At 48.4% G+C, this 27,900-nt stretch overlaps 1 pseudogene; it reads left to right on the top strand.

The window, feature by feature from the left end:
- Positions 1 to 394: 394 nt before the first annotated feature.
- On the top strand, positions 395 to 20,459 carry LOC129715515 (NACHT, LRR and PYD domains-containing protein 3-like; annotated as a pseudogene).
- Positions 20,460 to 27,900: the final 7,441 nt, after the last annotated feature.

The raw sequence follows: 27,900 nt of genomic DNA, 5'->3' as shown, positions 1-27,900 counted from the left end.
GAGTTGGGAGGGGGGAGAGGAGAGGGGGAGTGGGAGAGGAGAAGGGGGCAGGTTGAGAGGATGTTGGGAGGGGGAGAAGGGGGGATGGAGAGAATAGGAGGAGGGGGGTAGATAGGGAGGGGAGTTGGAGAGGAGGTTGGGAGATGGAGAGGAGGAGGGGAGAAGGGGGGATGGAGAGAGTAGGAGGAGGGGGTAGATAGGGAGGGAGAGAGGAGGAGGAGGGGGAGAGAGGGGGGGATGGAGAGAGTAGGAGGAGGGGGGTAGATAGTGAGGGGGTAGAGAGAGGATAGATAGGGAGGGTGGTAGAGAGGGGAAACAGCATGTCTCCGTTGCTCTGTATCTTTGCCTATAATCACCACCACTGGATGTCACAAACGTATCCTACACCCACTAGGGACAATGTTGACATTCACCAAGCCAATTCACCTGCAAACCTGCACGTCTTTGGAGTGTGGGAGGAAGCCGGAGATCTGGGAGAAAACCCACGCAGGTCACGGGGAGAACATGCAAACTCCGCACAGACAGCGCCCGTAGTCGGGATGGAACCCGGTCACAAGAATGATCACAGGAATGAGTAAGTTAACCTATGATGAGCGTTTGGCGGTGCTGGGCCTGCACTCGCTGGAGTTTCGAGGAATGAGGGGGAACCTCTTTGAAACGTACAGAATAGTGAAAGGCCTGGATAGCGTGGATGTGGAGGCAATGTTCCCACTAGTGGGAGAGTCTTGGACTGGAGGTCATAGCCTCAGAATTAAAGGACATTTTGGGAAGCAGATAAGTAGCAACTTCTTTAGTCAGAGCGTGGCGCATCTGTGGAACTCTTTGCGGATATTTCTAAGGCAGAGATTCAGACAGATTTATGATTAGTGCGGGTGTCAGGAGTTATGGGGAGAAGGCAGTAGACAAACTTTACATAGATACATAGACAATAGGTGCAGGAGTAGAGGCCATTCGGCCCTTCGAGCCTGTACCGCCATTCAATATGATCATGGCTGATCATCCAACTCAGTATCCCGTACCTGCCTTCTCTCCATACCCCCTGATCCCTTTAGCCACAAGGGCCACATCTAACTCCCTCTTAAATATAGCCAATGAACTGGCCTCAACTACCCTCTGTGGCAGAGAGTTCCAGAGATTCGCCACTCTGTGTGAAAAATGTTTTTCTCATCTCGGTCTTAAAGGATTTCCTCCTTATCCTTAAGCTGTGACCCCTTGTCCTGGACTTCCCCAACATCGGGAACAATCTTCCTGCATCTAGCCTGTCCAACCCCTTAAGAATTTTGTAAGTTTCTATAAGATCCCCCACTCAATCTCCTAAATTGTAGCGAGTATAAGCCGAGTCTATCCAGTCTTTCTTCATATGAAAGTCCTGACATCCCAGGAATCAGTCTGGTGAACCTTCTCTGCACTCCCTCTATGGCAATAATGTCCTTCCGCAGATTTGGAGACCAAAACTGTACGCAATACTCCAGGTGTGGTCTCACCAAGTACCCTGTACAACTGCAGTAGAACCTCCCTGCCCCTATACTCAAATCCTTTTGCTATGAATGCTAACATACCATTCGCTTTCTCCACTGCCTGCTGCACCTGCATGCCTACTTTCAATGATTGGTGTACCATGGCACCCAGGTCTCGTTGCATCTCCACTTTTCCCAATCGGCATCATTTAGATAACCTGTGGTCTTCGGATAAAACGGCCACTTCACAGCTTTATGGAACTTAATTGGGGTTCATATTTAACATTTTTATGTCATATTTGTTATTTGGGAATTATTGTGGACAATTGTGTTTTGTACGGGCAAACGTAACAATCTAGAGATTTACAACCAGAATAAACAAATATATAGTTATGAGAGGCATCGTTCAGATGAACTATGGGGTCGTGCTGAGTGGAATTGGGCGGGGGGGGATGTAAAAGATTATGATGCAGAACTTTGTGGGTAATGCCTCCAATAACTTCCGACATCAGATGCAGAGTAAAATAAGATTGGTGAGGAATTGGCTGTCAGGGGTCTATAGTCTTACAATAAATTATTCTATGCGCTGAAAAAGTCAGTTTTTAGCCAAACAAAGTGTTGAAACTAATCGCTTCAGTGTCTTTGTATAATTCAGTACCAACATCATGGGTCTGGGTGTGGACCTGTTTGCTGATGAGGCTGAAGTCCAACTTTATGGTTGTGTTATACATTGACCTTTACTCAGGGTGTGATCACCCACTGCTGGGACCAACAAAACTCACTCACGCGGACTCGCTTGAAGCAGAATCAGGAGCTGAGAGTCAGGTAAGAACACAAACCTTCTGGGGCAACATCGTGGCGTTTTCACATGAATTCCTGCCACAGCAATATTTCTATGCAGCTGTGAAACAGTCTCTATGTTGATGTGTTATTAATGGTTCTGTTTTTGTTTTAAACATAAGTATTTCTCAATATTCAAAGCTGAACTTCCTCAAGTATTCTCAGCTGTTAGTATCCATTGCTGGCAGGTATGAACAAGTTTGAGATGTCGGGGCTTTTCCTGTTGGCATGTAGGGTGTGATTGTGGCTAAAGCCCATGTTCCCAGCAAGCGTGGACACCGGCGGGGAAACAACAGTCACCATGGTGGTGGTGGTGGTGGTGGATCAATATAGAGAGAGTGGGTGAACGATAACAACAGCTATAAACAAATAGAGTCAAGTGTGTTTTATTGTCATATGTCCCGGACGGGACAATGAAATTCTTACTTGTTGCAGCACAACAGAAAGAGTGAATATGTAAACATTGTATAAAATGGGGGAAAAAAGAAAAAGTTCAATAAATTACAAATATAGTGCAAATAACAAATAATAATATAGTCTTTTGCAGTTCAAAGCTCAGAGCTTATTCGTTGTGTTTAATAGCCTGATGGCTGTGGGGAAGTAGCTGTTCCTCAACCTGGATGTTGCAGATTTCAGGTTCCTGTACCTTCTACCTGATGGCAATGTTGAGACGAGTGTGTGGCCAGGACGGTGTGGGTCCTTGATGATTTTAGCTGCCTTTTTGAGGCAGCGACTACGATAGATCCTTCGACGGTGGGGAGGTCAGAGCCGGTGACGGACTGGGCAGTGGTCACAACTTTTTGTAGTCTTTTGCTCCTGGACGTTCAAGTTGCCGAACCAGGCCACGATGCAACCAGTCAGAATGTTCTCTACCGTGCACCTGTAAACGTATACATAGTGTTATATTCCATCTATATTATTCACAATTAGATAGTCCATTGGATATAGTATGGTGTTGTCTTTCATAGTGAACACACCAAAATCAAAATACTGGACAGAACTTTTTCAGCAGCCCAATCAGTTTTTGAAGAACCCAACATAGAGAATGCCATGTCCACCTCCACAGAGGGATATATTGAGGGGAATCTCAGCTCTTGGGTTCCATATGATTCATTTATCTTGAGCACGGTTAGAAGATCCAATTATTTCCTTACAGAAGCATTTTCGCAGATTTCATTCTGTTGAAAATATGTGAACATCTGACAGATTGATAGATAAATGTGAAATTAACAGGTTCAAATATATCAACGGATAGGAAAAAAATAACAGATACACTAAGTACAATTTAGCTTTTACTCTGATTCTAAACGACAACTAAATCGTAGACATATTAGTCTCATCTGAGAACTCTAACTGTTGTCTTATCTCCAGGGGGTTATAGTTACGGTCCTGCTGTACAATGTCCATAACAGTAATAATCCAGGATGGACACTGGAATCAGATTTAATTTCAAAATGCCTTGACGCTAGGATTGGTGCAGCTACAATCCTAACGTGTACCACCAGGATCTGCTGAACGTAACAGACAGTGGGCAAGAGGGAAGAGTGTTTCCAGATATTCACCATTTACCGGAGAGTGGGCCCGCGGGCATCTCTGCACCAACCTTGTTCCTGGAGGCCGGTGAACTCATAGAGATCTGAGAGTCTCTCTGGGGTTTTTTATCCTGTGGATAACAGGTTGTTTGGTGAACGATGTATGCGGGATATCACACGTGTCCACAGCTCATGGCATTTCTTGTGAGGCAGAGAGTGAAAGACTGGAGGATAAATATACACTATAACCAGGCAAGTTGGGAAAACGGGCAACTTGTTTCATCAATCCGAACCGCACGGACCACTGCGTGATTGGGAACAATCCCGTGTCTTGGAAACAGGGTGTGGAGGGAGGCATAATCTGATCAAACTGTGAACTCAGTTAAACACTATCAGACAGAGATGAGCTTTGCCCAGCGTTTATTAATTTACCGTCAGAGCCCATAAAGCTGAGTGGATGCGATCGGAATCAGGAGACCATACAAGGTTGGGCAGTAGACAAACTTTAACCTGGGGTTTTCGGATAAAACGGCCACTTCACAGTTTTATGGAACTGTTCATTGGGGCTCATATTTAACATTTTATTGTCACATTTGCTATGTGGGAATTATTGTGGACAATTGTGTTTTGTACGGGCAAACGTAACAATCTAGAGATTTGCAACCAGAATAAACAAATATCAAGTTATGAGAGGCATAGTTCAGATAGACTATGGGGTCGTGCTGGGTGGAATTGGTGTGTTGGGGGGTGGAGGGGGGGTGGTATGCGAAAGAGTATGATGCAGGACTTTGAGGGTAGTGATCTTAGAATAACGTCCAATGTCAGGTGCTTAATAAAATAAGACAGGTGAGGAATTGGGTTGCAGGGTGAAGACCTGAAGCTGTTACAATGACATCCTCTCTGAAGCAGTTACAATTGTTGTGGAGATGTGGTTATTGTCACCATGCGCTGATGGTGTACGTTTTGATCAACAATGTGTCTGAAGAAGGGTTTCGGCCCAAAACGTTGCCTATTTCCTTCCCTCCATAGATGCTGCTGCATCCGTTAAGCTTCTCCAGCATTTTTGTCACCCTTTGATGTTCAGGCATCTGTAGTTCCTTCTTTAACAATGTGTTAGAACTCTTGGTTTGAATGAGTCTTTGTGTAATTCTGTAGCAGCATCAGGGATCAGGGTGTGGATGTGTTTGCTGATGAGGCTGAAGTCCAACTTTATTACTGTGTATTGAGCTGAACTCTAGTCGGGGTGTGTTCCCTCATTGTTAGGATCTATAAAACTCAATCACTCGGTTTCACTTGAAGCAGAATCTTGAGGTCAGCGCCAGGTAGGAACAAAAACTCTCTGGGGCAACAGCATTGCGAGTTGATCGGAAAACCTTCCATGGTAGTATTTTCTGAAGGTGCTCAATCGTGTCTCTAGATTAATGTTTCAATAATGGGTCTGCAAGGAAATAGATCTTTGTTTAACAACGTGTATTTCTCAAAATTCAAAACCAAACTTCCTCGAGTAATCTCAGCAGCTGCTGATAATAATTCTCAATCTCTTGGTCGCAGTTATGAGCAAGTTTTAAATCTTGAGACCTTTCCTGCTGACATGCAGGACCCGACTGTGGCAACGGGTGGTCGTGGACAATGCCGATGAACAATAACTGTGGCCGTGGGGTTAATGTGGGCAGAACCCATGAATGATAACAACAGCTTCAAACTATTAGTGTAAGAATCCACTAGATTAATCCATGTAATCCAGTCGATCCACCATTTCTCACAACTGTTAGTGATCAACAAATTAGTCAAAAATCTAAGCGCTAACATGAGTCTTGTCTCCAGGAGGTTATATACAAGGTCCTGCTGCACAATGTTCATAACTGTAATAACTCAGGCCGGTGACTTCATAGAGATCTGAGAGTCTCTCAAGTCAACTCAAGTCAAGTCAACTTTATTTGTCACATACACATACAAGGTGTGCAGTGAAATGAAAGTGGCAATGCTTGCGGATTGTGCAAAAACTACAGAACAGAATCGAACAGAATCAGTCTTTACATGTTAGAAATATTTTTTACAAAGTCACAATACAACAGCAAATTAGTACAGTAAATTAGTCGCGTGTGAGTTAAGAGTTTACAGCCCTGATGGCCTGTGGGAAGCAACTCAATCTCATCCTCTGTTTTCACAGCGTGACAGCGGAGGCGTTTGCCTGACCGTAGCAGCTGGAACAGTGTTGCTGGGGTGGTAGGGGTCCCCCATAATGTTGCTGGCTCTGGATCTGCACCTCCTGGTGTATAGGTCCTGCAGGGGAGTGAGTGTAGTTCCCATAGTGCGTTCGGCCGAACGCATTACTCTCTGCAGAGCCTTCCTGTCCTGGGCAGAGCTATTCCCAAACTAGATTGTGATGTTGCCGCACAAGATGATTTCTACATCCCCAGGATAGAAGCATTGAAGGATCCTCAGAGACACTCTGAATTTCCTCAGCTGTCTGAGGTGGTAAAGGCACTGCCTTGCCATACTCACCAGTGCGTGGTGACACTTCAAGTGGGGCTATTGGTGAAGGAAAACAGACAACCCTTGATAATTCCATTGTTTTGATTCATCACAGCTCCTCCAATGTCTTCGATGATGGAGCTCCTGGAAAGGTGTGATGATTCACAGCTGCTGGATTTGACAAATCATTACCGCCAGAGGCTGGAAGAGGCGATTCAAGAGGCGGTGGAGAATGTCGTCTTCGTTCTAGCATACGAGAGATATTTCAGTGAGCAAGAGTACAAGGTAGGGAGAAGAATGGATGAGTGGGTTACTTCAGCCGATACTGAAATGTTTTCATGCATAAATATTGTGGGCCGAAGGGTCCATTCATGTGCTGTACTGCTCTCTATAATTACAGCTCAGTACGGCACAGTCACAAAGAATATCCCGTACAGCGGTGGTGAGTTTCACAAACACGTCATTATATTCAGGATGTGGTGGGAAACACCGTGAGAGAACCCAAAGTGTTTCAATGATTCACGTCACCTGCAGCATTTTAAACCGATCGTGACACAATAGTTCTCTGTGGATTTTAAATATTTGAGATAATTTAATAGGTGATCAACTTCTTTTTGCCTTCGTACAATTTTGTTTTTTTCCCCAGAGTCATTTACAAATGTCTGTCCTTGTAACTTGAAATATTCAGTCAAATGGACGCAATAAAGGCCTTGATAACCTGTCTAACCATGTTTTGTGCAGTTTTGGTCCCCTAATTCGAAGAAAAACATTCTTGCTATTGAGGGAGCCCAGAGGAGGTTTACCAGGTTAATTCCCGGGATGGCGGGACTGTCATATGCTGAGAGAATGGAGCAGCTGGGCTTGTACACTCTGCAGTTTAAAAGGATAAAAGGGAATCTCCATGAAACATATAAGATTGTTAAGGGCTTGGACACGCTAGAGGTAGGAAACATGTTCCTGATGTTGGGGGAGTCCAGAACCAGGGGCCACAGTTTAAGAATAAGGGGTAAGCCATTTAGAACAGAGACGAGGAAACACTTTTCCACACAGAGAGTGGTGAGTCTGTGGAATTATCTGCCTCAGAGGGCGGTGGAGGCCGGTTCTCTCGATACTTTCAAGAGAGAGCTAGATAGGGCTCTTGAAGATAACGGAGTCAGGGGATATGGGGAGAAAGCAGGAATTGTGGATGATCAGCCATGATCACATTGAATGGCGGTGCTGGCTCGAAGGGCCGGATGGCCTACTCCTGCACCTATTGTCTATCGTCTATTGTCCAATAAGCAATTTGCAACTCACCCTCACAAACTGCCTTCAATACTGGGATATCACAGCTGACCCTCCTGGAGTTGACCGGATATCAAATAATGATGAGACGCAGTACAGGAAGGAGATTGAGAACCTCGTAACATGGTGCCAAGATAATAACCTCCCTCAATGTCTGAAAGACAAAGGAGATTGTAATTGACACAGGGAGCGAAATAATACACAGACCCCGATATACATTGTTTGCCCTGAAGTAGAGAAACACAGACACATAGAAAATAGGTGCCGGAGTAGGCCATTTGGCCCATCGAGCCATCTATTCAATATGATCATGGCTAATTATCCCAAATCATCCCTTTCCTGCTTTTTACACATTGCCCTTGATTCTGTTATCCATAAGAGATGTAGCTAACTCTGTCTTGAATATATTTTAGAACGTTTTTTTCTTAATCTCAGTCCTAAATGGCCTACCCCTTATTCTTAAACTGTTCTGGACTCGCCCAACATCGGGAACATTTTCCTGCATCTAAGCTGTCCAATCCCTTAAGAATTTTGTATGTTGCAAAAAAATCCCCTCTCATCCATCATCTAAATTCCAGTGAATGTAAGCCCAACCGATCCATTCTTTCATCATTTAGACAATAGGTGCGGCCCTTCGAGCCATCTGATCATCCCCAATCAGTACCCGTTCCTGCCTTCTCCCCACATCCCCCAACTCCGCTATCTTTAAGAGCCCTATCTAGCTCTCTCTTGAAAGTATCCGGAGAACCGGCCTCCACCGCCCTGAGGCAGAGAATTCCACAGACTCACAAGTCTCTGTGAGAAAACGTGTTTCCTCATCTCCGTTCTAAATGGCTTACCCTTATTTTTAAACTGTGGTCCCTGGTTCTGGACTCCCCCAACATCAGGAACATCTTTCCTGCCTCCAGTGTGTCCAAACCCTTAATAATATTATATTTCAAAAACATACCCTTTCATCCTTCTGAACTCCAGAGTATACAAGCCCAGCCGCTCCATTCTCCCAGCATATGACAGTCCCGCCATCCCAGGAATTAACCTGGTAAACCTACGCTGCATTCCCTCAATAGAAAGAATGTCCTTCCTCAAATTAGGGGACCAAAACTGCACACATCTCTCCAGGTGTGGTCTCACCAGGGCTCTGTTCAACTGCAGAAGGACCTCTTTGCTCCTATACTCAACTCCTCTGGTACATGCCATTCGCTTTCTTCACTGCCTCCTGTACCTGCAAGCTTACATTCATTGACTGATGAACAAGGACCCCCCAGATTCAGATTCAGATTCAAACTTTATTGTCATTGTGCACTGTACAGTACAGAGACAACGAATAGCAGTTAGCATCTCCCTAGAACAGCGACATAGAATATGAGCAATAAATTAATATATTTACGTGCATACATTCATAGTAGTGCAATTATTATTTATTCCTGGTGGAAGGAGTGTCCGGGGGGGGGGGGGGGGTGATTGGCAACCACCGAGGTACAGTGTTGAGTAATGTAACAGCCGCAGGGAAGAAGCTGTTCCTGGACCTGCTGGTCCGGCAACGGAGAGACCTGTATCACCTCCCGGATGGTAGGAGGGTAAACAGTCTGTGTTGGGGTGAGAGCAGTCCTTGGCGATGCTGAGCGCCCTTCGCACACAACGCTTGCTTTGGACAGACTCAATGCAGGGGAGTGAGGAACCGGTGATGCGTTGGGCAATTTCTGCACTCTCTGCAGTGCCTTCCGGTCGGAGACAGAGCAGTTGCAATACCATACTGTGATGCAGTTGGTAAGGATGCTCTCGATGATGCAGCGGTAGAAGTTCACCAGAATCTGAGGAGACAGATGGACCTTCTTCAGTCTCCTCAGGAAGAAGAGACGCTGGCGAGCCTTCTTGACCAGTGTTGAGGTATTGTGGGTCCAAGAGAGGTCATCGGTGATGTTGACCCCAAGGAACCTGAAGCTCGAAACACTTTCCACCTCCGTCCCGTTAATATGGATGGGGGTGTGCGTGCCACCCCTAGACTTTCTGAAGTCTACAATGAGCACCTTGGTCTTCTTGGAGTTAAGGGCCAGGTTGTTGTCAGATACCGTTGTACTTCTCCTTTTCCCAACTTGACATCATTTAGATAGTAATCTGCCTTCCTGTTTTTGCTACCAGTGGCTTGAGAGGTCATTTTGAATAGTGAAAGGCAGGCAAATTTGATCCCATTGATACTCCAGTCAATCCCTAATTCCCAACTCCGGTGTGGGACTGTAATGCTCCCAGTTACAAAGACTCAGTCGGCCACTGCATTCACTGCTCCATATGTCCGGGAAGTCCATCCCTGAGCAATTCCTCACTTTCTTATTTGACGTGACTCTGTCTCGCTTCTTCACAATATCTTCCTTAATAATCTTGTCGTACAGTTGGAAATGATACAGGCTAGATTAACCAGGATGCCCAGGCCTACTTCTTCAGTTATATGGGGAGGTTAGCTAGGCTGGGATATTTTTTCTTTGGTGTGCAAGAGAATGAAGGGTGACTTTACTGAGGTGTGCAAGACAAAGAGATGTTGGGATTAGGGACCACAGTCTTGTATTCCAGGATAAAAGATCCACAAACTGGAGGGAGCAGTCTTGAGGTGAGATGGGAGAAATGTAGGTGGGATCTGGGGACAACAGGTTTACCTGGAGAGCAGTCCATATCTGGAACACACTGCCAGAGGAAACTGGAAAAGCGGATAACATTAGGGATTACAGAGTACATTCAGACAGATGTGTAGATCATAGAAACATAGACAATAGGTGCAGGAGTAGAGGCTATTCGGCCCTTTGAGCCTGCACCGCCGTTCAATATGATCATGGCTGATCATCCAACTCAGTATCCTGTACCTGCCTTCTCTCCATACCCCCTGATCCCTTTAGCCACAAAGGCCACATCTAACTCCCTCTTAAATATAGCCAATGAACTGGCCTCAACTACCTTCTGTGGTAGAGAGTTCCAGAGATTCACCACTCTCTGCGTGAAAAATGTTTTTCTCATCTCGGTTCTAAAGGATTTCCCCTCTATCCTTAAGCTGTGACCCCTTATCCTGGACTCCCCAAAATCGGGAACAATCTTCCTGCATCTAGCCTGTCCAACCCCTTAAGAATTTTGTAAGTTTCTATAAGATCCCCCCTCGATCTCCTAAATTCTAGCGAGTACAATCCGAGTCTATCCAGTCTTTCTTCATAAGAAAGTCCTGACATCCCAGGAATCACTCTCTGAACGTTCTATGGCAATAATGTCCTTCCTCAGATTTGGAGACCAAAACTGTACGCAATACTCCAGGTGTGGTCTCACCAAGACCCTGTACAACTGCAGCAGAACCTCCCTGCTCCTATACTCAAATCCTTTTGCTAGGAATGCCAACATACCATTCGCTTTCTTTACTGCCTGCTGCACCTGCATGCCTACTTTCAATGACTGGTGTACCATGACACCCAGGTCTCGTTGCATCTCCCCCTTTCTTAATCGGCCATCATTTAGATAATAATCTGCTTTCCTGTTTTTGCCACCAAAGTGGATAACCTCACATTTATCCACATTATACTGTATCTGCCATGCATTTGCCCACTCACCTAGCCTATCCAAGTCACTTTGCAGCCTCCTAGTATCCTCCTCACAGCTAACACTGCACCCCAGCTTCGTGTCATCCGCAAACTTAGAGATGTTGCATTCAATTCCCTCGTCCAATCATTAATATATATTGTAAATATCTGGGGTCCCAGCACTGAGCCTTGCGGTACCCCACTAGTCACTGCCTGCCATTCTGAAAAGGGCCCGTTTACTCCTATTCTTTGCTTCCTGTTTGCCAGCCAGTTCTCTATCCACATCAATACTGAACCCCCAATACCGGATATAACACATCCACTGGTTGTCCCCTATCCACTCTACTAGTTACATCCTCCAAAAATTCTATAAGATTTGTCAGGCATGATTTACCTTTCATAAATCCATTGTGACTTTGTCCAATGATTTCACCACTTTCCAAATATGCTGCTATCCCATCTTTAATAACATACTCTAGCAGTTTCCCCACTTCCGACGTTAGACTAACTAGTCTGTAATTCCCCGTTTTCTCTCTCCCTCCCTTTTTAAAAAGTGGAGTTACATTAGCTATCCTCCAATCCTCAGGAACTACTCCAGAATCTAAAGAGTTTTGAAAAATTATCACTAATGCATCCACTATTTCTGGAGCTACTTACTTAAGTACTCTGGGATGCAGCCAATCTGGCCCTGGGGATTTATCGGCCTTAAATCCATTCAATTTATCTAACACCACTTCAGATTCAATTTTAATTGTCATTGTCAGTGTACAGTACAGAGACAACGAAATGCATTTAGCATCTCCCTGGAAGAGCGACATAGCAAATGATTTGAATAAATAATAATAAGTGTCCGGGGGGGGGGGGGGGGGGTGGTGTTTGGCAGTCACCGAGGTACGTTGTTGAGTAGAGTGACAGCCGCCGGGAAGAAGCTGTTCCTCGACCTGCTGGTTCGGCAACGGAGAGACCTGTAGCGCCTCCCGGATGGTAGGAGGGTTAACAGTCCATGGTTAGGGTGAGAGCAGTCCATGGCGATGCTGAGCGCCCTCCGCAGACAACGCTTGCTTTGGACAGACCCAATGAAGGGGAGCGAGGAACCGGTGATGCGTTGGGCAATTTTCACCGCCCTCTGCAATGCCTTCCGGTCGGAGACAGAGCAGTTGCCATACCATACTGTGATGCTCTCGATGGTGCAGCGGTAGAAGTTCACCAGGATCTGAGGAGACAGATGGACCTTCTTCAGTCTCCTCAGGAAGAAGAGACGCTGATGAGCCTTCTTGATCAGAGTAGAGGTATTGTGGGTCCAAGAGAGGTCATCGGAGATGTTGACTCCCAGGAACCTGAAGCTAGAAACACGTTCCACCTCCGTCCCGTTAATGTGGGTGGGGGTGTGCGTGCCGCCTCTGGACTTCCTGAAGTCTACAATGAGCTCCTTGGTCTTCTTGGAGTTAAGGGCCAGGTTGTTGTCAGCGCACCATGCTGCTAAGTGCTGGACCTCCTCCCTGTAGGCCAACTCATCGTTGTTGCTGATGAGGCCAATTACCGTTGTATCATCTGCATACTTGATGATGGTGTTAGTACCATGTACAGGTGTGCAGTCATAGGTGAAGAGGGAGTAGAGGAGGGGGCTCAGCACACAGCCCTGAGGAACGCCGGTGTTCAGGGTGAGGGTTGAAGAGGTGTGCTTGTCTAACCTCACAGACTGGGGTCTGTTGGTTAGAAAGTCCAGTATCCAGTTGCAGAGGGAGGGGTCGATGCCCAGGTTACCAAGTTTCGTGATCAGTTTTGATGGTATAATGGTGTTGAATGCTGAGCTGTAATCGATGAACAGCATTCTTACGTAAGTGTCTCTGTTGTCGAGGTGGGAGAGGGCGGAGTGAAGTGCCGTTGAGATGACATCCTCCGTACTCCTATTCTTGCAGTAGGCAAACTGATAGGGATCCAGTGTGGGGGGTATGCAGCTTTTGAGGTGTGTAAGGACCAGCCTCTCGAAGCACTTGGTGATGATGGGGGTAAGTGCAACTGGGCGGAAGTCGTTGAGGCTTGCCGCAGTGCAGTGTTTTGGCACTGGCACGATGGAGGTGGTTTTAAGGCAAGTGGGGACAACTGCTTGGGCAGGTGACAGGTTGAAGATGTCAGTCCAGACGTCTCAGCTGCGCAGCACAGGCCCTGAGCACGCGCCCGGGGATGCCGTCGGGGCCAGCAGCCTTACGTGCATTAGTCCTACTCAGTGCCACGTATTCGTCGTAGGGGGTAAGTGTGAGGGGTTGGTGATCGGCAGGTAGCACAGCCTTGATGGCTGTCTCTAGATTGTCCCTGTCGAAGCGGTCATAGAAGTGATTAAGTTCCTCAAGGAAGGAGGCGTCGCTGGATGTGGGGGTGGTGTTGGAGGGTCTGTAGTCCGTGATGGCCTGGATGCCTTGCCACATGTAAGCTAGGGCCATTTGCCTGCATTTGGCCCATAGTACCGCAAGCCCGTTCGATCAAGCCCCTTTGATTAGTAAAAGCAAATGTAGGTCCCTTGCAGTCATAAATAGGTGAACCAGCTAACTTCCCGGCTAACCTGGATTTCACTCAGTTCCTCCATCTCATTTGACCCTAACTCTAACCCTAACCCTACCATTTCCGGCAGATTATTTATGTCTTCCTTGGTGAAGACGGAACCAAAGTAGTTATTCAATTGGTCCGCCATGTCCTTGTTCCCCATGATCAATTCACCTATTTATGACTGCAAGGGACCTACATTTGCTTTTACTAATCAAAGGGGCTTGATCGAACGGGCTTGCGGTACTATGGGCCAAATGCACGCAAATGGCCCTAGCTTACAATTGCGACTTGGTTGGCATGTACAATGTGGGCTGAATGGCCTGTCTCCCTGTGGTATACTGCTCCATCACTCTACCACATAAGGCACTGTGACTCCAGTAAATCCATCGACAAGGTTAGCCGAGGGTTCCGTTTCCGTGTTGTACAGCTATATAACTACTTGTCTCTACGCTCTCCACAGCGAGTCATCAAACGCACGAAGAGAGGAAACCGTGCGGCCGGTTCCACACTTCTCCTCAACCTGGTGACTGAGAAAGAGCCCCAGGTCCGTAAACTGATATGGAAATGTTTCGTGAAAATGCACCACCTGCTCCCCAAACTGGAGGAGTTGCTGAAAGCAGTGGGGGAAGAAGGTACAGGACATTCATTTTTCTACATGGAATTTGTCTTTTTCGTCAAAATGCAACTCAGACTCATTCCATGAAATTATTCCAACAGGTTCTGATCTGATTGAATCGTTCAAAGCCATGAAGGTTTCCATGGAAATATCTGCTCACCTGAAAGGTATTTAGTTGCATGTTTCGGCCAACTGCGTATACGCCATCCATCGATCAGCCGTTCCTTTTTATCCGATCTTTATATCCCCTCCTTGCAGACTAGGGCCAATTTACAGAGGTCCAATTAATCAACGTCTTTGTGATGTGGGAGGAATGTAAAGGAATGAGAAATAACCCTCGCGGTTAGAGGGAGAAGGGTCCAAACTCCACACAGGCAGCACCCAAGGTTAGGATCAAACCCGGGTCTCCGGCACAGTGAGGCAGCTGGGCTCCCAGCTTTCTCCACCCACCTCCACTATAAACAGTCTGCAGAAGGTTCCTGACATGACATGTCTCAGGCCAGTGAATCCAATTTCACAGCATGCCAAGCCGAGTGCAGGCCAGTGAATCCAATTTCATAGCATGTCAAGCCGAGCGCAGGCCAGCGAATCCAATTTCATAGCATTTCAAGCCAAGTGCAGGCCAGTGAATCCAATTTCATAGCATGTCAAGCCGAATGCAGGCCAGTGAATCCAACTTCATAGCATTTCCAGCAGAGTGCAGGCCAGCAAATCCAATTTCATAGCATTTCGAGCAGAGAGCAAGCCAGCGAATCCAATTTCATAGCATTTCAAGCAGAGCGCAAACCTGCGAATCCAATTTAATAGCATTTCAAGCAGTGCAGGCAAGCAAATCCAATTTCATAATATTTCAAGCAGAGAGCAGGCCAGCGAATCCAATTTCATGGCATTTCAAGCAGAGTGCAAGCCAGCAAATCCAATTTCATTGCATTTCAACCTCCTAACAAATCATTTATTGCAAGTACATTGCAGACGCACAGTTCAGTTGATTCACAGCTTAGAATCACAGTCGTAGACTCCCTCGCGATCTTCCTGAGTGACTGACTCGCAATCAGGCAGCCGGGTTTTATAGTCCTGCCCCACCCCCGAAAGGGGCATTACTTTCATCGTGGTGATTGACAGGCGAGAGGACCAATCAGCTGATCAAAAGATTTTTTAAACTGATAACTTTTTTTATTTTTCATCGATGGGAAAAATTCTCAGGGCTGCGTCAGTAAGTGAGTAAGATGGCCAAAAATCATAGCGATATTGGGTAGTGTTTTTTATAAAATCAGCGCAGACAGGAAGTGGTCAAGATGAGACTTTTAGTTAGATAGATACAGTAATGGGATCTGAGGTCTAATTTGTCCATAGCGACCAAAATGCCCCATTTAAGCTCTCCCAACCAGCCGCTACTGCCCAATATCCCTCTAACCCGTTACAATCCATGTACCTGTCCAAATATTATTTGACCAATTTATTTCTGCTTATTCGACCAATAAACAGCTATAACAAATCTGATAATATGTAATCAATAACACATCAACTAATGAGTGTAACATTAATCATAATTGTAAAGCATAATATAGGCCAGTCAATAGTCAGAGATACAGACAGGAGATTCTGCAGCAGGCAGCAGGCGAGACTCCAGGATGGTGTGTTGCCTCCCCTTGTGCCAGGGTCCAGGATGTTTCGAAGCGGCTGCACGACATGTTCAAGGGTGAAGTGGAGCAGCCGGAGGTTGTTGCACATGTTGGCACAAATAACATAGGTAGGAAGCAGAAGGAGGTAGGTTCTGCAAAACCACTTTATGGAATTGGGTAACAGACTGAAAAGCAGGACCTGCGGGGTAGTGATCTCAGGATTACGTCCAATACCTCGTGCTAGTGAAGGTGTGAACGGGAAGAGGGAAAATGAATGTGTGGTTGAGGAATTGGTGCAGGGGGCAGGGAGTTAGATTTCTGGATCATTGGGATCTCATCTGGGATAGGGGTGACCTGTACAAAAGGGAGGGGTTGCACCTTAACTGGAGGGGGAGCAACATCCTAGCGGGCAGGTTTGCTAATGCTACTTGAGAGGGTTTAAACTAGATTGGCAGGGGGTGGGATCTCGTACGGGACAGAGGCGCGTGAGAGGCTAGAATTTGGTATGGAGGGTGGTGTGGGAGAGGTTAGTGGACAGAATAGGCCGGTGAAAGGCGGAGAGCGATGACGGAGGGTTGGTTTTAACTGCCCCTATTTTAATGCAAGGGGCCTGACGGGTAAGGCGGATAAGCTTGGGGTGTGGATAGGTACGAGCCACTGGGATGTTGTAGCCATGACTGAAACCTGGTCAATGTTCCAGGGTACAGGAGCTTCAGGACAGACAGGGGTGAGGGAAAAAGAGGAGTAGTGAGGTTATATGCATAGAATTGAGGAACAAGAAAAGGATGATCACCTTGTTGGGGGTGTATTACAGACCCCCGAATAGTTAACGGGACTTAGAAGAACAAATGTGTCAGGAGATTGCAGACAGCTGCAGGTCAAATAAGGTAGTTGTATTAGGAGCTTTTAACTTTCCCAATATAGGCTGGGTAACTCATAGTGTGAAGGGTTTAATGGGATGTAATTAAATGGGGTGACACATTGGGAGTACCTGTATAACTATGGAGTTACAGAGAAAGTGAATAGGAATGCGAGGAATAGATCGGTTAGATGCGTTGTCTCTTCCCCAAAGTAGGGGAATCGAGGACCAGAGGACACGGGTTCAATGTGAAGGGGAAAAGATTTAATAAGAATCCGAGGAGGAACTTTTTCACACAAAGGGTGGTGGGTGTATGAAGTAGGCTGCGAGAGGAGGTATTTAAGGCTGGAACTAACCCATCGTTTAAGAAACAGTTAAGGTAGGTGCATGGATAGGAGAGGTTTGTAGGGATTTGAAGCAAGCGCAGGCAAGTGGGACTAGGGTAGCTGGGACATTGTTTGCCAGTGTGGACAAGTTGGGCCAAAGGGCCTGTTCCCACACTGTATCAAGACCATGACTATATTAGGATACTGTGAATGTGTTTTTCTTTGCGTGATGAATCTAATTTCAGGACCTGTTGTTTATCTCACCTGATAAAAGATGTTCAGCAGCAGCACATGGAGACTCTGAAGGCACAGACTGAAACAATGAGCGTGAACACCATCCTGATGAACGAGAAGGTTAAGGTTTTCCAGCTGCGTGATCGATACGCTGAGCTCACAATCATCTCCACTGTTCGAGATCGGACACTGGTGGAACATGAGCTGCTGGCAAGAGGCCGGGACCATGAAGAGTTGAGAGAGGAACATCTCGGGGGAGAGTTTGAAAAAATCCGAACTGATCAGTTATTCCAGAACATTTCTGCGAGCAAATCCAAATCTGGGAGTTCGTCTGCCGTGGCCGGAGTTGCGGGGATCGGAAAAACAACAATGGTGCAAAAGATTGTTCATGACTGGGCCACGGGGAAAATATTCCAACAATTCCAGTTTGTCTTCAGTTTCAAATTCCGGGATTTGAACATGATTAAAGACAGAATAAACCTGAGGGAACTGATTCTGGATCAGTATCCTTACTTTGGGAATATGCTGCGGGAGGTCTGGAAGAACCCAGAGGGATTGCTGTTTATATTCGACGGTCTGGATGAATTCAAGGGCAGAATCGATTTTGCTGACAGTCGGAGAGACACGGAACCTAAGCACCAGTGCCCAGATCCTGAATCTTGGTGTGAAGTGTCTGACATTGTGTACAGTTTAATCCAGCACAAGCTGCTCCCAGGGTGTTCAGTGCTAGTGACCACCCGCCCCACTGCGTTACATTTACTGGAAAAGGCAGAGATCAGTGTCTGGGCTGAAATCCTGGGATTTGTTGGTGAGGAACGGAAGGAATATTTCACCAGGTATTTTGAAGATCAGACGGTGGCAGCAGCTGTTTTCAAACATGTGAAGGAGAATGAGATCCTGTACACCATGAGCTACAACCCCTCCTACTGCTGGATCCTTGTCCTGGCACTGGGCCCCTTCTTCACACAAACACACCGGGACCCGCAGCGAGTTCCCAAGACCATCACACAACTATATTGCTACTTTATTTACAACATCCTGAAAAACCACGGCCGTGAGATTGAGAACCTCCGTGAGGTGTTACTGAGGGTTGGTCAGATGGCCTTCACTGGAGTGGCTGAGAAGAACATTGTGTTCACAGATGAAGATTTGATCAAATACAATCTGCAGCCTTCCCAGTTCCTGTCCGGGTTCCTGATGGAACTTTTGGAGAGAGAGGATTCAGCCCGGAGCGTGGTGTACACCTTCCCGCACCTCACCATCCAAGAGTTTGTAGCCGCACTCGCACAATTCCTGACTGTAGATCGCGGGGATATCACGACACTCCTCATTGAAGCCCATGGCATTCAGACGGGCGATTTGAAGTATTTCTCCGTTTTGTCGCTGGTCTCTCCTCCCCACGGACAGCTTGGATCCTGGAGGAGTTTCTGGGTAAATTCCCTCAACAAACAATCTGCCGAGTGAGTGACTGGGTGAAGGGGGAGGTTAAACGCCGGGCTGGAAACACAGAGAGTGAAGCTGGTAAACGGAGGCTCCTGAACACGATGCACTACCTGTTTGAGTCTCAGAATCCTGCACTGGCTCAGCAGACACTGGGATCTGTGGAAACACTTTCATTCAGTGGACTGGGACTGACCCCGATTGACTGTGCGGTCCTGTCTCATGCCATCAGGCTCTGTGATACAATCAAAGACCTAGATCTGGAGAGCTGCCGCATTCAGTGTGAAGGTCTCCAGCGGCTGGGACCGGCTCTGCACAAGTGTCAGTGCTTGAGGTAACTGTCCGTTTGATGCTAACACTGAACTGTAAAATTGTTCCACTATTTTGTTATTCCGTCCAGCACCCCTTCTATGGGGCCGAGCGGCCGTCACTGTGCACGGGATGGGGGGGGGGCACCCCTCCTATTTTACCCTCCCTCCCCCGGGTCACTGGTGGTCGACCCCTTCCACCGGGTCACACGCGTGCGTTGCCCGCCCGCCTGCCGCCGTTCTCTGCACGGGGAACATTTGTCGGGTCGGTCGGGGAATGAGAATAAATGGAGAAAGTCACCAAACACCGCATCCACAGATAATGTGCTGAGGTGTTTCCAGAAATATCTGTTTGGGGGAAGTTATCTATCTCAGACTCGCCGGGCGTCCGGGCTTTGTTTCTTACTCTGTCTGTTTGTGTTTAGACTGGGGGACAACGACCTGGGAGATTCCGGTGTGAAACTGGTGTCTGCGGCTCTGAGGAACCCGGACTGTAAAATACAGGCACTGGGGTAAGTCCCAGACTGTGAGAGATTGTGTTTACACTCACTGGGTGTCTGACACTGAACATTAATATGATCAGTAATTGTGTCACTGATAAACACTGGGGATTTGCACCGTCTCCTGTCTCTCTCTGTGTCCCTCACCCTCACTCTCTCTCATCTCCAGGCTGCAACGTGTCGGTCTCACAGATTCTGGAGCCGAGGATCTCGTCTCCGTTCTCAGTACAAACCACACGGTGACGTGGCTGGACCTAAGTGGGAATAAACTGGGAGATTCCGGAGTGAAACTGGTGTCTGCGGCTCTGAGGAACCCGGACTGTAAAATACAGAGACTGGGGTAAGTCCCAGACTGTGAGAGATTGTGTTTACACTCACTGGGTGTCTGACACTGAACATTAATATGATCAGTAATTGTGTCACTGATAAACACTGGGGATTTGCACCGTCTCCTGTCTCTCTGTGTCCCTCACCCTCACTCTCTCTCATCTCCAGGCTGGACAGTGTCGGTCTCACAGATTCTGGAGCCGAGGATCTCGTCTCTCCGCTCTCAGTACAAACACCTCACTGACGAAGCTGAACCTGACAGACAACTCCCTCACAGACCGATGTGTCCCCGCTCTCCGCCGCCTCATACTGACCCTCCCGAGACTGGAGCAGATCTGGTGAGTGTTTGTGTTAATGTTTAATGTGATCAAATATCAGGGGATCCATCCATCCATCCATCCGCGGGCTTCTTTCCCCTGTGATTTTGTTCTGTAAATGTTGTTGAAATATTAACCCCAGTCCCTGTTATTGACACTGTTGTTTCATCTGTTTATTTCCTCTTTATTCCTCCACATGTTTCAGGCTGAGGGGGAATAAGTTCAGTGAGACCGGGGAGAAGGAACTGAGGTCGCTGCAGGAACCAGACGCGGACTGAGTGTGGACGTGTGAACATCTCTGGGTGTAAACCGCCCTGGGGACCGGAATATTGTTGGCCGATTCCCCGCCCTCCCCTTTAAACGGCCGCCCTCCCCTTTAAACCCCAACGTTTCCCGGGCCGGCCGGGCGGTGACATCAGAGGCGACCCTGCCCGCTGTCACGTGACCCGAATACGCGGCACTGCTGCTGATGCCGGATATCCGGTGCTGCCCTCAAGTGGGGGACGGGGGGGGGAGGTATAAGCGAGTTTGGTATTCCGACTGCGCATGCACAGGTCATGGGTCGCTGGGGATAAACACTCTCAGTGGCCGTGCCGCTGCAAGGATACAGACTTGCGTCTTGTTCCTGAGCAGGCGCCGTTGGGCCGTCCTCGTCTTGTCCCCGTCCGCTCCCGTCTGGGGCGGCTCAGCAGGGGGAGGGGGCACCGGCTCCCGCTCGTTTCTTCCTGTCCCGTCGCAGCGTGGACAAGAAGCACCAACTCCGGCACAACTCCGCTCGTCCCTCTGGTGGGACAGGCAGAGTCGAGCTGGGGCCGGCGCCTCCCCTCCGCGCTGGCTGGGGGCCTGCATCGCCCGCTCCCGTCCACGGGCCTCGACCGACACCTCCATGCGCGAACCTCTGGATAGAAGACCCTCCTTCAGACTTCCTACACATTAGACTCTTGTGCCGTGGTTGGGAAGGATAGGAGCGGGGATTTCCGCGGGCATAAGTTTGCGTTGAGTGAACTGAGTGTTCTTACCGCCCTGGTCCTCGCCGTACACCGGCGTTTTGTGACAGTGGTTGCATCCCATCTTCAGCTCGGCCAACGTCGGTCACATTATCCGGACAGGCGGCGGGGGGTCAGGAGCTGATGTGAGGCATCAGCGATGCTCTGGAATCCTAGCCGGTCGAGGAGTCAGCGCCCGACCCGGGGAGTAGAGGTGTCCGTTTATCCAGCGGAGTGCGGGGAGGCACCAGCTACCGCGGGCCGCTCACCTGTCGGACGCTGACTTCTCGATCCCGCTGCTCGGCGGCGGCCGGCTAGGATTCCAGAGCATGGCCGATGCCTCACATCACTCTCACATAGCGCCGGTGAATGACGAGGACGGTAAGATCACTCAGTTCACTCAACGCAAACTTTAGGTCATTTGTTTGTTGCGCCCCTGGAAATCTGCAGCTCGGCCGAGACGAGGGAGTTGCATTCTCTCGATTGAGGACATTTTCTCGACTCTCCTAGAAGCAATGAGCCATGGCTTTACCAGTGGTTGTCTGTCTGACTTAAATTTCTCGCTCTTGTCTCCCAACGCACGTCTTTCACCCCCTCTCCCCCATCTCTCACCGCCTCTCTGCCGGTTCAGTCTCTCCCCCTGTCTCCCACTTGCATCTACCCCCTCTCTCTCTCGCTGTTACACCCCGTTCCCTTTTTTAAATTCTCGAATGACCTTTGATTCCATGAGATTTTCGGAATACCGAACTTGCTTATTGCAGCTGGACCTGCACGATCCCAGATGAGACTTTTCCCTCAGCGGCCCCCCCTCCTGCTGCGGATTGATGGTGACAACAGATTCAGATTCAGATTCAGATTCAATTTTAATTGTCATTGTTAGTGTACAGTACAGACACAACGAAATGCATTTAGCATCTCCCTTGAAGAGCGACATAGCAAACGATTTGAATAAAAAAAAAACAGCAGCATTGTTCAAATTCTTAATTCACAGAACAATGTCTGCTACTGGTTTATCATCTGTAAATGAAATGTAAATCTCTATACCTATAAAAGCTTCATCTTGTATGTGTTTGAATTTTCAAACTATTTTTGCCTAAACGCTAAGCAGTGATGCTTAGATTTTTACATATTCTGACTCGCATTTATCCCCTCTATGCAGTGATCAGGTTCACTTAAAATTTGATGCTGTATTTTACGGCTTATTGGTGATTAAAGTTTTAGAGAAAGACAAAACTACCCTTTAAACTGACTTTCACACACAGATTCTTCAACCAGCTTCGACTGGTGACGTCACAATGAGGTGAGCGGGCACCATGGCTCGGATCGGTGCCCGTTTCACCCATCGGGGGCAGGGACTGAGGGAGTGGGGGTGGAGGGAGGGGAAGTAGTGTGCGGGGGAGGGAGTAAAGTGGTGGGAGTGGAGGAGGGGGGGTTGGGGGGATGGAGAGGAGGGAGGGGGGAAGGAATGGGGGAGTGAGTGTGTTGGATAGTGTTAGTGGGTGCGGAGATCACTGGTCGGCGCGGACACTGTGTGCCAAACGGCTTGTTTCCACGCTGCATCTCTGAACTATTAGTTTTAATAACACATTTTAAGGTGGAATGATGTAAAAGGAACATGCAATGAATGATTCAGAAGGAACCCAGATGCAACTAACTTTAAAGTAGCTCTTTCTTCCCAATAACCCTTTCTGGCTCCAGTCCTCCCTTCACCACCTCCACAGTTTAAATTCCATTTGGAGGACCAAGAAACCAAGAAGAAGAAGAAGGGGGGGGGGAGGGAAAGAGGGGAGAAACTTAACTTTACCAACATAGCTGCCACATGCGTGTCCTTAGCGTGTGAAGCAAGAACATGCGTGAGCGCTTGAACATACCAAAAACCGTGACGTGTGTTCGTCAAGGCAGCCGTGCCTGGGGTCAGAGAGAGGGGGGAAGAAACAGCAACACGGACAATAGGTGCAGGAGTAGAGGCCATTCGGCCCTTCTAGCCAGCACCGCCATTCAATGTGGTCAAATCTGATCGCCCCCAATCAGTAATCCCGTTCCCACCTTCTCCCCATTTCCCTTGATTCAACTTGCCCCTAGAGCTCTATCCAACTCTCTCTTAAATCCATCCAGTGACTTGGCCTCCGCTGCCCTCTGACTTCAATTCTCTATCTAGCTCTCTCTTGAAAACATCCAGTGAACCGGCCTCCACTGCCTTCTCGGCAGAGAATCCCGCAGATTCACCACTGTCTGGGTGGGAAACTATCGACATGGCGGCAAGTTGGGGAAAAGGGGGAAGTACAGCGGGATCTGGGGGAGCGTTGACGTCACTGGGCCTCGCGCCGTTTCAAGTGGGAGGGCGGGAAACAACGCGTCAGCGGCTGAGGGAGGGCGGGATACAACGCGTCAGCGGCTGAGGGAGGACGGGAAACAACGCGTCAGCGGCTGAGGGAGGACGGGAAATAACGGACGTCAACGGCTGAGGGAGGGCGGGAAATAACGGGCGTCAATGGCTGAGGGAGGGCGGGAAATAACGGGCGTCAACGGCTGAGGGAGGACGGGAAATAACGGGCGTTGACAGTTGGTGGTGGGGGGGGAGTGTTGACGTCACTGGGCCTCGCGCCGTTCCAAGCTGGCGCCGCGCGCGGGATCGTTGACAGTTGGGGGGTGGGGGGGGGGAGGGTGATGACGTCACTGGGCCTCGCGCCGTTGCCCGCGGCCGTTTGAAGCGGCGCCGCTCCCCGCGCGCGGGAAGGAGAGATGGACGGCGGCGGCTCCACACACACACTGGGCCTCGCGCTCTGGATCCCGGGTGGAGGCGGCCACACGGTGTCAATCAAATGCAGCAGCAGCAGCAGCAGCTTTAAATTCATGCTTTTTACTTATTTACTGTCGCTTCACAGCTGTTCCAGCTTCGGAGCGGTTAACGGCGGCGATGGACGGTTAGTGGGTGGGGGGCGGAAAGGGTGAGGCGGGAGGTTAACGGATGTCGAAAGCTGGAGCCGCCCGGGAGCGAGTGTAATACAGTTTATCGGCCCGGGAGCGAGTGTATTACAGTTGTGGGGCCCTGGAGCGAGTGTAATACAGTTGTGGGGCCCGGGAGCGAGTGTATTACAGTTGTGGGGCCCGGGAGCGAGTGTATTACAGTTGTGGGGCCCCGGGAGCGAGTGTAATACAGTTGTGGGGCCCGGGAGCGAGTGTATTACAGTTGTGGGGCCCGGGAGCGAGTGTATTACAGTTGTGGGGCCCGGGAGCGAGTGTATTACAGTTGTGGGGCCCGGGAGCGAGTGTAATACAGTTGTGGGGCCCGGGAGCGAGTGTAATACAGTTGTGGGGCCCGGGAGCGAGTGTAATACAGTTGTGGGGCCCGGGAGCGAGTGTATTACAGTTGTGGGGCCCGGGAGCGAGTGTATTACAGTTGTGGGGCCCGGGAGCGAGTGTATTACAGATGTGGGGCCCGGGAGCGAGTGTAATACAGTTGTGGGGCCCGGGAGCGAGTGTATTACAGTTGTGGGGCCCGGGAGCGAGTGTAATACAGTTGTGGGGCCCGGGAGCGAGTGTATTACAGTTGTGGGGCCCGGGAGCGAGTGTATTACAGTTGTGGGGCCCGGGAGCGAGTGTATTACAGTTGTGGGGCCCGGGAGCGAGTGTAATACAGTTGTGGGGCCCGGGAGCGAGTGTAATACAGTTGTGGGGCCCGGGAGCGAGTGTAATACAGTTGTGGGGCCCGGGAGCGAGTGTAATACAGTTGTGGGGCCCAGGGGGTAGGGGGGGAGAGAGGGGCATCAGCCCGGAAATAACGTCACCGCCCGTTGCCCCGCAGACATCTAGGAGAGAGTCCACGCAACGCGGGGGGCGAGTGAGGGGCATCGGCCCGGAAATGACGTCGCCGCACCGCAGCCCCGCCGCAAGCGGTGACGTCAAGAGCGGGGCGGAAGGCACAGGGTGGGACACGACAGCAAGGGCCGAGTGGACGAGGAGTTTGTGGAATGTCTGTCTCTCTCCCTCCCTCATGGATTCCCAGAGCAGCTTGTACAGGAGCTGACCAGGGAGAAGGCAAGTCTGGTTGTTCAGTGTCGTGCAATGGACCTGCTTAGATAAAGGCAATTGGAGGTAAAGGAGCCATTAGTGACCAAATACATGACCATTCATTTACAGGAATCAAACACTAAATTCCTTCCATTTGGCCCATAAATCCACGACAATGAGATTTAAAAATCATGCTATATTGTGAATTCTTGTGTGAATGTTATTTGGACACTTAGGCTATTTAAAAATGTTAAATCTTTTCTTAAGAAATGGATAGATTCATAGCAAAAGGATTTGAGTATAAGAGCAGGGAGGTTCTACTGCAGTTGTACAGGGTCTTGGTGAGACCACACCTGGAGTATTGCGTACAGTTTTGGTCTCCTAATCTGAGGAAAGACATTCTTGCCATCGAGGGAGTGCAGAGAAGGTTCACTAGACTGATTCCTGATATGGCAGGACTTTCTTATGAAGAAAGACTGGATAGACTCGGCTTGTACACGCCATAATTTAGAAGATTGAGGGGGGATCTTATAGAAACTTACAAAATTCTTAAGGGGTTGGACAGGCTAGATGCAGGAAGATTATTCCTGATGTTGGGGAAGTCCAGAACTAGGGGTCACAGTTTAAGGATAAGAGGGAAGTCTTTTAGGACCGAGATGAGAAAAAACATTTTTTACACAGAGAGTGGTGAATCTGTGGAATTCTCTGCCACAGAAGGGAGTTGAGGCCACAGTTCATTGGCTATATTTAAGAGGGAGTTAGATGTGGCCCTTGTGGCTAAAGGGATCAGGGGGTATGGAGAGAAGGCAGGTACAGGATACTGAGTTGGATGATCAGCTGTGATCATATTGAATGGCGGTGCAGGCTCGAAGGGCCGAATGGCCTCTACTCCTGCACCTATTTTCTATGTAATAAGGGGTCGGCCATTTAGGACGGAGACGAGGAAACACTTATTCTCACAGAGAGTTGTGGGTCTGTGGAATTCTCTGCCTCAGAGGGCGATGGAGGCCGGTTCTATGGATGCTTTCAAGAGAGAGCTAGATAAGGCTCTTAATGATAGCGGAGTGAGGGGATATGGGGAGAAGGCAAAAGTCTTCCATCACAGTGAGGAGGTGCATGGTGAACTCACTGTGGTGGATGTTAATTTGTGTTTATTTGGTGTTTTGTTATTTATTATTATATGTATGACTGCACGCAACGAAATTTCGTTCAGACCGAAAGGTCTGAATGACAATAAAGGAATCTAATCCAATCCTGTGCCAGAGGGTGATAAAAGCGAGCAACGCTCCTTAACACTGGCAAGAGCAAGTTGCTCGCAAATCACCACATACCAGACGAGCATGCAGTGCAGCGGATCACCACATGGTGGAAGTGTTGACCACAGAATGGCCGGGCTTGCAGTGCAGCGGATGGTAATGTTGACCACAAAATGTTGACATTTGATTAATTCAATGCACATTGGAAATTGCTTAGATTTAATTGTGCTCTTTACTGCAATTGGTTCTTTATTGCCCTGTGGCCCATTTCCTTTCCCCGTAATACACCCATTCCCCCGATGCCAACATTTGTAAAAGCCCTGAAACCAGGGAAACGGACAAATAGGTGCAGGAGTTGGCCATTCCGACATTGGTGTGAATATTGAACACACAGATCAAAGGTCAAAGGTCAAAAACTTTATTTGCCGTTTGTGCTTACCCACATAGGAACTCTTGTGCGGTTGTTCAGAGAGTCAAGTCAAGTCAAGTTAAAAAGACACACAGAAGACACATAATCTATAAAAACATATACTTCTCTAGAACTAAAAAAGAAAGAAAATGCCTAAAACCCTATATAAAGGGAAAAGTGAGAGCATTGTAAATTCCACAAACCCTATATAAAAAGTATCGATTGCATTGTAAATTGCACAGGCCCAGGAGACAATATAATATAATATGGTGTGCTATGAGGTAGGTCAGGACATCAGTTCATTTTGTTTTGGCCAAGAGTCTCACTGTGGCAGGGAAGAAGCTCTTAAAAAAGCGTGTTCTGTTTGTGAAGATGCTGTCCGCTCATCTGTCCCTGAGGTTGTATGTGCAGTTTTTGTGTTTGAGCAGGGAGTGAGCTGGATGTAGTGTGTCTCTGATGATTCTCTCTGCTCTTTTTTGACAGCGCTGTGTATAGATTGTATCCATGGAGGGGAGTTCAGTTCTGATAATCCTCTCTGCAGTCGTTATGACTCTTTGCAGAGCCTTCCTCTCTGTCTGTGTGGTGTTTCCATACCACACCGTGATCCCTGTGGTGAGGATGCTCTCTATCAGTCCTTTGTAGACCTGGGTGAGAGGGCGACAGTGCAGACCAGCTTTTCTGAGCAGCCTGATGAAGTACAGTCTCTGCTGGGCTTTTTTCACTGTGGCAGCAGTGTTCAAAGTCCAGTTCAGATCTGATGTTACTTGTAATCCCAGGTATCTGTAACTGTCAGCCCTCTCCACCACTGTCCCCTTGATGATGAGGGGCTGCAGGGGGGTGGATTTTTCCTGAAGTCCATTATTATTTCTCTTGTCTTGTGTTGAGGCTTAGGTCGTTCACCTCACCATAGGCAAGAATGTCGTTCACCAGACTCCTGTAGCCCGACTCGTCCCCTCCCTTGATGAGGCCCAGGATGGTGGTATCATCCGCCTACTTAATAATGATG

This window comes from Leucoraja erinacea, unplaced genomic scaffold (genome assembly GCF_028641065.1).
Source record: "Leucoraja erinacea ecotype New England unplaced genomic scaffold, Leri_hhj_1 Leri_1217S, whole genome shotgun sequence".
NCBI classification, from domain to species: domain Eukaryota; kingdom Metazoa; phylum Chordata; class Chondrichthyes; order Rajiformes; family Rajidae; genus Leucoraja; species Leucoraja erinaceus.
This window is presented reverse-complemented; position numbering and strand designations above follow the sequence as displayed.